Below are 14,639 nucleotides of genomic sequence, written 5' to 3' on the forward strand. Positions count from 1 at the left end.
TATTGCGCCATACCTAAGTCAGAGCAGAGACTAATTACTAAAAGACCGCTTCTGGGAGCTACGCGACTCGGCAGGTACCTCCTAACAACCACAGGCCCCGCTTTACTAATCGGAGAGGTAATCTGCATAAAGGTGCACTACAATTTCTGGGCTAATACCGCTTGAGCCGTAAGCACGAAAGAAGACTCACACCAGGTGAGAGATGCTGCCGTGAGAGGTAATCAGCCTTTTGCTGCACACAGAAGAATCCTGAACGCCGCTGGCGAGCGCCATCTTGGTGAGTCATACGCACTTAGGATTACAATGAGGCCTGCTCAGCTCGCGCTGAACATAAAGTAAGGCAGAAATAAAGGCATAAGGACAGATAGAATAACTCACCTTGCAGCGTGACATACAAAGGGGACTTTGAAGGCAAGGGCATCATGGATGCATACAATTAAAGGGACAGACTTTGGCAATAATCTAAATAGAGACTCAAAATACCCAGCACATGTTTGGTAGAGGCAGAGTTTTCAGATGACTTTCCCTCATACTCAATATATCCAGAAATGAAAGGATATCTACTCAGTTATTTACGCCTATCAATGGGCCCCTCTAACAAAAACCTAGAACAAATGTTAGGTTAATCTATGCCCTTCCGGTTGGGATTGCTTGAAGCTGGAATTGCTTAAACAGAAAACTGCAAGAGTCTACATGAGAATGCAGATCTAATTCTTATATAGCTGTACTTGCCCTACAACATTACTATCACTGAGGCTAGAATCTAATATGAATTGCCACAGGGGGAACCTCTGTCTATAGCACAGCTGATAATATAGGCAATCTTTAGCAGTAATACCCTGATGTGCAAACAGTGAATTACATCACAATTTCAACAAGATATCTGCTCCTGTTGTTATGACTGTTTAAAAACTTATATATTTTACTGCTGCCAACTGTATTGAAGCATTCCTTATAGAAACCAATATATACTTGGAGCAAACTTCAAGTGCCACAGTGACATCTGCAGTCAAGATGTCGCCAAAAAAAACCCCCACAAAAAATTAAACAAAACAAAAATGGGAACAGAAGCAATCCATCAATGGATAAATACCTTAAAGCAGCAGCTTTGGTCACACCACTAGATGACCCCATTACTCCGCAAAAATCTCAACGCCTACAATCATCTAGCTCTTCTGATTCCGCTTCAGATGGAGAAGATAACATGGTTTCTGTTCCACAATCAGTGATCTCCTCTATACCATCAAAGCAAGATTTTTCTTCACTCATTACCCAAGTAAAGCAGTGTATCAAAGATGAGATATCCGAGTTGAAAAGAGATATCACAGAAATAGGGAATCAAGTTAACGTTTTGGAAGAACATGTTCAGGAACATGATTTATGCATTTCAAAAGTGAATGATCATCTGGACCTTCAGGACCAAACTGTTAATCAGTTAGAAGATAAAATAGAGGACTTAGAGAATAGGTCCAGAAGGCAAAATATCAGGATACGCGGTATCCCAGAAGCGGTCGACTCTTCAACTCTACAACAATACCTACAATCCTTGTTCTCTCAGCTCAGAGACCCTACAGATAATTCTGAAGTAGGAATAGACAGAGCACATCTTGCCTTAAGATCCAGACCCCCTGAAGCAGCACCTCCCAGAGATGTGATCGTAAAAATAACAAATTATCAAATGAAGGAACGCCTCATGACAGCAACTAGAGATAAGAGACCTATACAAAAAGATGGAGCTACTTTACAATTCTTCGCTGATTTATCGGCTAGAACCCTGGCCAGGAGAAAAGAACTTTCAAACCTCACAAAACATCTTCAAGCCAGAAACATACCCTACAGATGGGGTCATCCTTTCCAACTTACAGTCATCTGGAAAAATAGGTGAGCAAGTTGCTCATCTATCACAGAAATCGAAGATTGCTGCAGGAAGCTGGAAATTCCTCTACCAGATGGGGGCACTGTCAATGGGCAGGACTCTACTGCCACTTCTATCTCACAAACATCCCCTCTACCGCAACGTAAGGAGTGGCAGATGGTTCGTAATGGACGAACAAAGAACTCTTCTTCATCGGCCTTCAAGGCCTAAGCTGGTTGACGGTATCCTTTTATAAGAAATGTTCTCTGTGTGTTTGGGGTTACCAGAGTGAGCAAAGCCTCACGTATATTAATATAAGAGACCTCTGGATGGCTTCAAAGGTCTTATCATGGACACTAGTTATTTGTATCTTAAGATCTCATGTCAGCTGAAAAATTGACAGGTTAGATAGAATGTTATATGTATAGCTGTACTTCGAGGGCTGAATGTTTTCCTTACAGGAATTCATTGCCATTTCCCTCTATTGTTTATATAGAGTTAAAAATGTTTATGTTTTTTATGTTTTTATGTTCTATTGTGTTGTTATAGTTTTTATTGTTAGACTGTTTATAGGTTTCATACTGCAGAGACGAAGCATCACGCACGGGATCAGCATGTTATATGAGAACAGAGTAGGAGCTGATAAGGTAACACCATGACAGACAAAAATATTCAATTTGTAACACAAAATGTAAAGGGTTTTAATGTCCCTAATAAAAGATCGCTAGCTCTGAGAGACATAGCACAAAAGGGAGGGGAGATCATAGGTTTACAGGAAACACACTTCAAAAGAGGCTCCATCCCCAAATATTTATATAACAACTTCCCTCAACACTTCCATAGTTCTCACCCTAAGAAAAAGATAAATGGAGTTAGCATCCTCATACGTAGCTCCATACCCCTCCAATTAATTGACCAGAAAAAAGACACAGATGGCAGGTTCTTGGCAGTGTGCGGTGTCCTTTATAACAAAGTAGTCACACTCGTTAATATTTACGCTCCCAACCAAAAACAAGCAGCCTTCTATAAATCAATAATACCCCTAATACAAGACATACAAAAGGGCCAGTTGATAGTTATGGGAGATTTTAACCTGCCTTTTAATCCTAAACTGGACAGCTCCAACCCAAATATACACATTGCACATAACACGCTTAAAGCCATGTGGAATCTTGTTAAGACACTTGGACTACATGACCCATGGAGAATTGCCAACCCGGAACAGAGAGATTACACCTTTTTCTCTAGCCCGAATAAATCCCATTCAAGGATTGACTATATTTTTTTAGATCACATTACTCTATCTCACGCAATCACAACGAATATTACACATACTGCATGGTCAGATCACTCTATGGCCAGATGCTCTATCAATTGGCCATCAGCCCCAATCAGAGAATTTAGTTGGAGATTGGATGAATCCTTGCTTCTAGATCCAGAGACACATAAGACTCTAGAGACTGAATTACAAGAATTTTTTCATAGAAATGTACAAGTAGGTATGCCACCAGCAACAGTGTGGGAAACACATAAAAGTAGAGGGAGGAATACCAGCACATTGCCAGGGAAATCTCACAACTGGATTACTTGCACAAACTCCATCCACAAAATGACTCTATTTTCCAACAATTAAAATTCTATAGATCTAAATTAACTTCTCACTTACATATCAAAGCCCAAGGAATAGCTTTCAAACTTAAACATAAATTTTATAGTGAGGCCGGGAAACCTGGCAGACAGTTGGCTAGACTGCTTAAAACCAAACAAGCAAAAACTTATATCCATACAATTAATAACTCTAGAGGTAGAAGATACCAAACAGATAGCAGACGCATTTAAACACTATTACCACACACTATATAACCTCTTCCCTAACAGGTCCCAAATAGATCACAAAAATAAATGCGACGAATATCTAGAGAAAGTTAAGGCCCCGACCATTTCAGAAAAGGATAGTGAGATGCTGCAGGCCCCAATAAGCTATAAGGAAATCAGCGAGGCAATAAAATCATTAAAAGCTGAAAAGGCCCCTGGCCCAGACGGGTTCTCGGGTTCTTACTATAAATTATATTCACATCTATTGACACCCCACCTACTAAGTACCTTTCAACAAATTGACAAAGGGGACGTTCTACCGGAAACAATGTTACAAGCAGTTATCACAGTCCTTCCCAAACCGGGGAAAAAGCCCAACACCCCAGCTAATTTTCGACCTATTTCTTTACTGAACCTTGATCTAAAATTTTTTGCCAAGGTTTTGGCCACTAGGCTGAATGTTCTTCTCCCATCATTAATCTCCCCAGACCAAGTGGGTTTTGTGCCGCGGAGGGAGGCCCGGGACAATACTGTGAAACTTTTAAATATAATAGAATTTATCAATAAGAACAGAATACCTTCTGTGTTATTATCTACGGACGCTGAGAAAGCGTTCGATAGACTAGATTGGACCTTTCTGGAATCAGTACTCACTAAATTTAATATACCAACAGCATTTATAAACAAAATTATGGCCCTATATTCCTTCCCCACAGCCCAAATTAGAATAAATGGTACTCTCTCTCTCTCTCTCTCTCTGAACAATTTGAAATCCGAAATGGTACCCGACAGGGTTGCCCACTGTCCCCTCTCCTATTTATATTATCACTAGAAATTTTTGCATGCAAAATTAGACTAAATGAAAACATTAAAGGTATAACTGTTGAAAACAGAGAATATAAGTTATCCATGTTTGCAGATGACGTTCTGATGTCTCTGTCAAGTCCCTTGAGGTCTCTCCCCACGGTGCAGAAGGAACTGAAAGAGTATGGGGAAATATCAAACTTTTCAGTAAACACTAATAAATCGGAGCTTATGCCACTACATATACTTCCAAATACTATCACTACTATACAAAATAAGTGTGCCTTCGCGATTCAGACGAAAGCCATAAAATACTTGGGTATACATTTAACAAGCAGTTTGGACTCAATTCGCACAATCAACTACACTAGGCTATTAAAAACAATCTCTAACCAGGCATCATCCTGGATGTCTAAGAATATATCTTGGATAGGGAGAGTGAATACGGTCAAGATGGTACTTTTGCCAAAAGTCTTGTATATATTACAAACCTTACCCCTACCATACACTCTCATATACATACAAAAAATACAAAAAATAATGCACAGCTTTATATGGAAGGGGAAACCGCCAAGAGTATCCAAGGCCACACTGTATGCTAATAAAGACTCGGGAGGACTGGGAGTCCCTAATATATTATTATATAAACAAGCTATTTCCCTACAAAGAATTTTAGAATGGAGTATAAATAATGGTTGTGACCCTAAACACTAGATACAATTAGAACATGACATCTCAGGGGTACCTCAACTAGGGGGTATGTGCTGGTTACCTACAGCTTTATCTAAATCTCAGAACACCTTCACAGCCACAGTAGTGTCGACTATATCAGATTGGAAATGCATCCGGGATAGGTATAAGGGAATCTCCAGTGCCCACTCGCCTTTGACACCAATTCTAGCTAACCCGGAGTTTTTAGAAGGCCAGAATCATAATACAGAGGGTGACAATAGTTTACAGGGACATATTCCAGTTACAATATTACTCAGGGGGGGGGGGGAAATTGCTGCCTATTGTTGACTTAAAAGAAGTGGGTGGTTGTTTTTTTGGTCAATGGATGAGATATCACCAGACATGTCACTACATCATGACACACAGGAACAGAACAATGATGACAAGGCCCTTGATGATATTTGAACAAATGTGTCTATCTAGTTCTCCACCAAAAGGGATTATCTCTTCTATTTATAAATTATTGCTCTCAGCCACAATACCCAATCCCCATAATTATGTGAAAAGTTGGGAGAGAGACCTACTGGGACCTCAAGATCCAAAGATATGGGAAAATATATTTAGGACCACAGCTCACTCAGCACACACAACTGCAGCATTAGAAACAAATTACAAAGTATTGTTTCGTTGGTATCTAACACCAAATAGAATGAAACATCTCTTTCCTTCAGCCAATGAAAAATGCTGGAGATGTAAGAAGGAAGAAGGTACTATGGGTCACATTTGGTGGTCCTGTCCTACAATAAACACATATTGGGGAAAGATAATAGATGAAATAAAACTGGCTTTGGCTTGCAATGTTGTCCTTTCACCTCAAAGTTGCCTATTCAATATGTTAAGTAATATTAAATGTAAAATAAGAAGGAACCTTGGACATATTATGCTTAATTCAGCCAAGCAGCTCTTAGCAGCTGCTTGGCGAACTGACAAGATCCCTACAATAGATGAGTGGAGAGAGAAGGTGAAGGGAGCCCTGTTGCTAGAAAGATACTATTATTTTAAAACAAACCAGATGGCATTATACAATGATATGTGGTTTTATTGGGAGTCTTATTTTGGAGCTATTAAACAACATTAAATACATATAGTGAAGACAATAAGTTCTTTAACCACCTGATTAGCTAAGCCCGAACACTAGTTAGGTAAAGAATAAGAATAGACGTTCTCTGCAGGAGGTAGATGTTTCTTGTTTCTTGTTATATTTATGTTATTTTAATCACATGTTAATACTAATGCTAACGCTGTGATCATGACTAAATCAAACTTCAGAGTCACATCAAAGTAGTAATTCTAATAAGTTGCGAGGAGCAATGAACCTAGCGGATTGTGAAAGAGGACTTAGATCACAGCAGCTGAATTACCAGATTGGACACATGTCTTTGAGTTTGTTTACTCTTTCATTGATATGTCAAACAATATGTAATCACAGCGTTGATGTTGCACTTTTATATTCTGTATTGGATTTATCTATGAAAATTTTAATAAAAAACTAATAAAGAAAAAAAAAAAAAGACCACAAATCAAATAACAAGCCAGGAGTCAAAACCAGAGCTGGTAGTCAGACGAGCCGAGTCAGGAGCCAAAGTGAATAGCCAGACGAGCCGGAATCAGAAACAAGGAAAACAGCAGAGTCAGGAACAAGCCAAGGATCAGGAACCAGGAAGGACGTCAGGCAGCCAGGTAATACACAGGAAGTCTCACAAACAGGTAAGAGACAATACAAAGGGAAAGCATACTGAACAGAGGCCCTTTAAATAAGTGATGACATCACAATTCTGAGACTGCATCCTGTCTCACATGGATGATGCACACCAGTCTGGCCATAAATGGAAGTGCAGGCAATGAGCAGCATCCCCCACAATGCACCAAGCCAGGAAGAGAGGTGAGTAAAATGGCTGCCAGCAGCACATGGCAAATAACAGGGAAAAAACCCTGACAATCGTGCAGCAGCAAACATAAACTTTCGCTGCTTTCCGACTCCCATTGATTCCTATGGTATCTACGGCCTCCAGGGTGGCGGATTGAAAGCCAGGTACGCTGGGCCGGAAAAGTGCCGAGCGTACCTGCTAGTTATTTGATAACTAGCAAAAGTAATCAGATTGTGCCAAACTTGCATTCGGAACATCTGTAGTGACGTAAGCATCAATCTGTGTCGGACTGAGACCGGCGGATCGTATGTTACGTCACTGAATTCTACTTTTGCCGGTCTGTAGGGTTTGATAACTAAGGTGAATCAGGCTCGCCACAAATACGCTGCGGAATTCCAGTGTATTTGCGGTTGACAGCTTGATAAATAGAGGCCATAGGATGCATATCTTCATATTTTGATTCATCCAAATTGCTATCAGTTTCTGAGATTCTCTTTTTTAGACAAGCATTACCAATTGTTGCTCTTCCTTTTTGTCCTAGCGACAGCTCTAGGAATCTTTTCAAGATTCTCGGTGTCCTACTCTCTGTTATCAGACAGTGGGGTATTGTGGTGTTTCCTTATTTGGACAATATCTTGGTACTTGCTCAGTCTTTAAGTTCTGCAGAATTTCACACAAATTAACTACTGTTGTTTCTTCATAGACATGGTTGGAGGATCAATTTACCAAAAAGTTCCTTGATTCCTCAGACAAGGGTCACCTTTTTAGGTTTCCAAATAAATTCAGTATCCATGACTCTGTCTTTATCAGACAAGAGACAATTTAAATTGGTTTCAGCTTGTCGGAACCTTCAGTCTCTATTATTCCTTTCAGTAGCTATGTGCATGGAAGTTTTAGGTTTCATGACTGTAGCATCGGACGTACTTCCCTTTGCTCGTTTTCATGTGAGATCTCTCCAGCTTTGCATGCTGAATCAATGGTGCTGGGATTATACTAAGATATCACAATTAATATCCTTAAATCCCAATGTTCGATTATCTCTGACTTGGTGGTTAGATCACCATCGTATAGTTTTAGGGGTCTTTGGTTCATCCAACCTGGACTGTGATCACAACAGATGCGAGTCTTTTCAGATTGGGGAGCTGTCTGGGGATCTCTGACAGCACAAGGGGTTTGGAAATCTCAAGAGGCGAGATTACCAATCAATATTTTGGAACTCCGTGCAATTTTCAGGGTTCTTCAGGCTTGGCCTCTGTTAAAGAGAGAACTATTCATTTGTTCTCAGACAGACAATATCACAGATGTGGCATATGTCAATCATCAGGGTGGGACTCAGTCCCCTAGCTATGAAAGAAGTATCTTGAATACTTTCTTGGGTGGATTCCAGCTCTTGTCTAATTTCTGTGGTACATATCCCAGGTGTAGACAATTGGGAAGCGGATTATCTCAGCCGTCAGACTTTACATCCGGGGGAGTGGTCTCTCCATCTAGATGTGTTTTCTCAGATTGTTCAGATGTGGGGTCTTCCAGAAATAGATCTGATGGTTTCTCATCTAAACAAGAAACTTCCCAGGTACCTGTCCATGTCCAGGGTTCTTCAGGAGGAAGCAGTGGATGCGTTGACACTTCCTTGGTGTTGCCAACCTGCTTATATTTCTCCGCATCTAGTTTTTCTTCCAAGAGTGATATCTAAAATCATCATGGAACAGACATTGTATTGCTGGTAGCTCCAGAATGGCCTCACAGGTTTTTGGTATGCGTATCTTGTTCGGATGTCCAGTTGCCAACCTTGGCCTCTTCCATCAGGATTTCAAATCATTAAATTTGAAGGTATGTAAATTGAACGTCTAGTGCTTAGTCATAGAGGTTTCTCTGACTCAGTGATTATTACTATGTTACAGGCTCGTAAATCTGTTTCTAGGAAGATTTATTATCGAGTTTGGAAGACATATATTCATGGTGTTCTTCTCATAAATTCATTTTGACATTCTTTTAGAATTCCTAGAATTTTGCAGTTTCTTCAGGATGGTTTGGATAAGGTTTTGTCTGCAAGTTCCTTGAAGGGACAAATCTCTGCTCTTTCTGTCTTATTTCACAGAAAGATTGCTTCAGCTTCCTGATATTCACTGCTTTGTACAGGCTTTGGTTTGTATAAAGCCTGTCATTATTTCATTCTCTTCTCCTTGGAATCTTAATTTGGTTTTGAAGGCTTTACAGGCGCCTTCATTTGAGCCTATACATTCTTTGGACATTTAACTACATTCTTGGAAAGTGTTGTTCTTTTTGGCCATCTCTTCTGCTAGAAGAGTTTCTGAATTATCTGCTCTTTCTTGTGAATCTCCTTTTCTGATTTTTCATCAGGATTAGGTGGTTTTGTGGACTTCATTTAAATTCTTACCTAAGGTTGTGAATTCTGACAATATTAATAGGGAAATTGTTGTCCTTTCCTTGTGTCCTAATCCTAAGAATTCTTTGGAGAAATCCTTACATTCTTTGTATGTGGTAAGAGTTTGAAATATTATGTTGAAGCTACTAAAGATTTCAGGAAGACTTCTAGTCTATTTGTTATCTTTTCTGGTTCTAGGAAAGGTTAGAAGGCTTCTGCCGTTTCCTTGGCTTCATGGTTAAAGTTTTTTGTTTCATTCAGCTTATTTGGGGTTGGGTTAAGCCCCGCCTCAGGGAATTACAGCTCATTCTATTAGATCAGTCTCCACTTCATGGGCTTTTAAGAATGAATCTTCAGTTGATCAGATTTGCAAAGCCACAACCTGGTTTTCTTTGCATATATTTACTAAATTCTACCGTTTTGATGTATTCGCTTCTTCGGAAAGCAGTTTTTGGTAGAAAAGTTTTTCAGGTCGCTGTTTTCAGTTTGATTCTTCTGCTTATGTTTTAAGTTTTTTCATGAGAATAAACTTATATTTTGGGTTGTGGATTAATTTTTCAGTGAAAAATGGCTGTTTTTATTTTTATCCCTCCCCCTCTAGTGACTCTTGCGTGGAGTTCCACATCTTGGGTATTGCTATCCCATACGTCACTAGCTCATGGACTCTTGCCAATTACATGAAAGAAAACATAATTTATGTAAGAACTTACCTGATAAATTAATTTCTTTCATATTGGCAAGAGTCCATGAGGGCCACCCTTTTTTATGGTGGTTATGATTTTTTTGTATAAAGCACAATTATTTCCAAATTATTGGTTGATGCTTTTTACTCATTTCTTTATCGCCCCACTACTTGGCTATTCATTAAACTGAATTGTGGGTGTGGTGAGGGGTGTATTTATAGGCATTTTGAGGTTTGGGAAACTTTGCCCCCTCCTGGTAGGATTGTATATCCCATACGTCACTAGCTCATGGACTCTTGGCAATATGAAAGAAATGCATTTATCAGGTAAGTTCTAACATAAATTATGTTTTTACACAGGACGCTAGTTGCATTGTCTTGACAACGGCTTTATGCTTCTGGGGAGCAGTCTACTAATAGTATGTCGTTGGCATCTAGTTGTGTTGTATATTCCAGGTTTACTGTTACTTAGAATTAGGTGTTAGTGTAGCATTATATAAAACTGTTGTGGATAGTTTATTTGCAAGTGTTCAGAACTTCATAGGTCTATCACATTGGTAGAGGTTTAAAATGTTTACTTTGTTACCAAGACGACCCAGAATAGCGAGTTAGAATTCAGGACCTGGAATCTTGTAAGATTATAATTGTGTATATTATTCTGCTGTTAGCTATATTATGCTATGTGTTTCAGCTAATTTTGACTAATGCATCTAACATTTATTTTTATTTAGTGTGCCGCACACACGTTGCCCGGGGCGGTGACGTCATGTTGGGGGCGGGCCAACCCGGGAGAGCGTGGCTTCAGCAGTTTTTGAAATGTACTTATGGTGGAGGGTAAGACTATTTTGTTACACATACTAATCTGAAGTTCACTATAAAGTGTGTTTTGCAAGTTAAAAGTCCCGTGGAGTGCTCTTTTTTTCTGCTTCTTTATATATATTTTTGGTGCACCCAGGGCCGAAATCTAAAAGTCAGGAGTGCGGTATGTTCTTTGCTTATATATATATATACAGTATATATATATATATATATATATATATATATATATATATATATATATATATATATATATATATATATATATATATATATATTATAGCCCTTTTCATTCGAACACCTTGTCATATACCATATACCTTTTAACTCAGAGGTAACACTTATCCAGATTATCTCTGGTAGATGGTGTGTTCTGGAAACTGCATTAAGGTTTCTGAGAGGTTTGCTGGCCCCTAAAACATTGGAGGCATACAGAATGCAGTGGCATGAGTAGAGTGAGTTTTTGCTTTCTAGAGGTAGTTCATTGCGAGACCCCACAGTGCCCTTGCTTATTGAGTGTTTGGGTATGTTATATGATTGAGGGGTATTGCCTGGGGCTATAAGTTGGTGCATTGCTGCCGCTCCCTTTTTCTTTAAATTGCATGGAGTGGAGGATGTTTCCAGGGAATTTTTGGATCATATAGCTGTACATATATATTTACAATTTGCTGCCTCCTGCTGCACGACTTACCCCCTTCGCCGTGCTAATTCTCATGCCGTGTCTCACGGCATGAGAACGAGGCTCACATTGGAGCCTTTCGCAAGCGCAATGCTTCTCAGCGTGCGCTGGTATTAGTGGAGCACAAATGTCGCTTTCACAATAGCGATATTTAGCTCTCCACTTGTAATCTGGCCCTAAATGAGCTTGTGACTGTGGAGGGTGAAACCATTCTCATTTATGTTGAAGACTGAACAGTTGGCTATGGGGAAATGTCTCAACTTTCACTCGCAGGTGGAGCCTTTCATTTGCCCAGTAGCGTTGAGAAGAAGGTACGTTGCAGTTAGTCCCAAGGTGACGTGCCTTTTTTGGTACACTAGGATTGTTCCTTTTTTATCAAATTATCAGTTCAGGACAATTTTGGTGCAGGCTGTATCTAGATTAGGTTAGGATCCCAGGGTGGTAGCACACCATTCCTTCAAGATTGGGGCTGCCATAGACAAAGCTTTGGCGGGATGTAATAGCAATCAAATTAAACTGCTAGGTAGGTGGATATGTGCCAGGTACAAAAGGTATGTTAGGCCTTTGCATACCAGTTCAGCATGAAGGGGCTGTTTGAGGGTGTTTTGGTTTGTGACATTGTTGTATTAGTTGGATTGTGTTTTCAAGTTTTATCTTGGGTTTGTTTTGTAGTGGTGGTTGAGGTTGCATGGGGGTTATTCAAGTGCATGTTAGAGGTTTTTGTTGGGTTGTAGAAACCACAACCTTGTTGGTTTGTTGTTTTACAGGTCCACCTGGGGGATCCAAGAGAACTTGGATTGTAGGTCATTCCTATAATCACTGGGCAGCTATGTGGGCTGCATCGCAGCCAGGTCGCATGAAATTGGGGATTTCTTCTTCTAAGTTGAGCATCAGATGGCATGCTGTGGGTGGATTTGCCAGCTCAAATTTCAGAGGTCAGAAGGAGATGAGGGGTCTGACGTTATCGTACACCATTTAGGCTGGGTGACTTATCAAGTGTGATGGTTTCTGATGTCAGATGGTTGCTGGTGCAGTTCTTAGGTGTGAAGATAGTGTGGGCTAACATTATATCTAGAAACGTTTGGAGACAAATGGACACAAAAAGAAGACTGGGTTCAGAGGTAAAAGAAAGTTAAATAGAGATGTAAGTAGAAAGGTTCTAGCAGGGTGGCAGGGTGATTGTGCACGACAACTATTACCCTGGTGTGTTTACAGCAGATGAAGTTCACTGACATTTTTCTGGATAATGTTAAGCGGTCCTGGTTTCTTTGGTTGGTTAGCGGCACCCTCTCCTTTTTGGGTGGTTGTAAGGGGTGCAGCTATTCCAGTGTTTCTCTGACTTGCCAGTTCTAGAGGGGGGGACAAGTGGCGCAATAGGACGTCAGTCACTGGGGGGGGGTGACGTTGGTGGCCCACTGCTAGATCTCTTCTGCTGCGTCCGCCTCCCCAGGGAATTCTGCAGCACCCCTTTTATTGTGGGTTGTAGTCCAGGTTGTTTTGTTGGCCAATAATTTTTCTACCGTTAAATGATTTGTTTGTTTATTCTTTTACTTTGAGTTGTTAATAAAGTTAACCTCTCCCACCATGTTGGGGGGAGGGGTATTTTCTTCCACAAAGTAATTGTGTAGTGTATTTATGTTTGGGTTTAAGGGGTATGTTTTTTTTGTTTTTGTTTGTTTGCCTAGCAGGCAAGGCAGCTAAAAATGTATACACCTAAGTAAAACAATTAACTTTTAAGTATAAGCCAATGCTTTTTTATTACAACATGAAACAATCTGTTTCATATCCCTCTAGGCTCCTGAAGGAGTGCTTGTTCATTACAGAACAGGGATTTTATTGGGGTTGTCTGTGGCTTTAAGTGGCAACATTCAGATTGTAGTTTACCACTATATATAGTGCAATAGGAATGTAATTGTTAATAAATAAGAGGACTACATCCAATGCACCAACAATAATAATCTACATACAATAAAACCAGTTTATGAAACTTATATTTTGTGGAAACAACTCACTGCAATATCACAATTTGTAAATTGTGCAGCTCAAAAAGATTTGTTCCGGTGCCTCGTCACATCTGAGCGTTGCATGTTGTGACGCCATTATGGTTATAATGGAGCATAGAACAAGGATACTGGAATCACAACACCTTGAAAATCTTATAGAACTAACTAATTAAAAATGTCTATATAAAACAGTCCAGATAACAGAAACAAAAGAAACATAAATACAACCTTTTTTTAACAACTTCAGGATGGACCAATCCATCCAAGTTCTGATCGTAAACAAAAAAAAAGGAAAATGAAAGGGACAGTCAAGCCAAAAAAATAATAATCATGAATCAAATAGGTAATATGTGCAAACATATTACCCATGGAACCACTAGTATAGTGTCATATAGTAATGGGGAAACATTCACCATCAAAAGTAAAATGACTTGTGACTCCAGCTACGTCATATATGCACTTTCGTGCAAATGTGGGATACAGTAAAAAGGCAGGACCTGTAGGAAGGTCAGAACCAGATGGAGTGAACATCTGAGGAACATCAAAGTGAAATCATCTAAACATAGTGTATCCAGACATACCTGTGAACAGTACACATCTGAAAAATGTTCATTCAAAATCACTCCAATAGAAAACATCCCGAAAAGTAATTTGTACAACAGGTTTACTAAACTCAGACAAAGGGAGACCTATTGGATTTTTAAATTCAATAGTCTGTTTCCACAGGCCTGAATGAGGTCATAGACTCAGCTGTATTTATATGATGTCATCAGTCATTCTATACAATATTTGGTTAAATTTTGGGGTGATTTTTATTTTTATTTTTATCTTATTTTACCCTTATTTTTATTTTCACAATTCATCACTGTTGAGAAAGGTATATATATTGATTTTTTTTATAATATATTGGTGGTTTCTTTAGATATTTTGTACACTGGACTTTCACCCCCCACTTGTTGCTTAATCATATACAACAGTGAGGTTTATGAATATGTTTCA

At 39.4% G+C, this 14,639-nt stretch overlaps 1 protein-coding gene across 1 annotated transcript in view; it reads left to right on the plus strand.

The window, feature by feature from the left end:
• The window catches only part of LOC128658112 (translation initiation factor IF-2-like), a 194,467-nt gene that overhangs the window by 136,814 nt on the left and 43,014 nt on the right, over nt 1-14,639 (plus strand). The window contains exon 3 of the mRNA XM_053712608.1: nt 10,874-10,976. The gene's annotated coding sequence lies outside the window, so the exon portion shown is untranslated. The remainder of the gene's footprint in view (nt 1-10,873; nt 10,977-14,639) is intronic.

The sequence above is a fragment of the Bombina bombina genome, chromosome 4, assembly GCF_027579735.1.
Source record: "Bombina bombina isolate aBomBom1 chromosome 4, aBomBom1.pri, whole genome shotgun sequence".
NCBI lineage: Eukaryota > Metazoa > Chordata > Amphibia > Anura > Bombinatoridae > Bombina > Bombina bombina.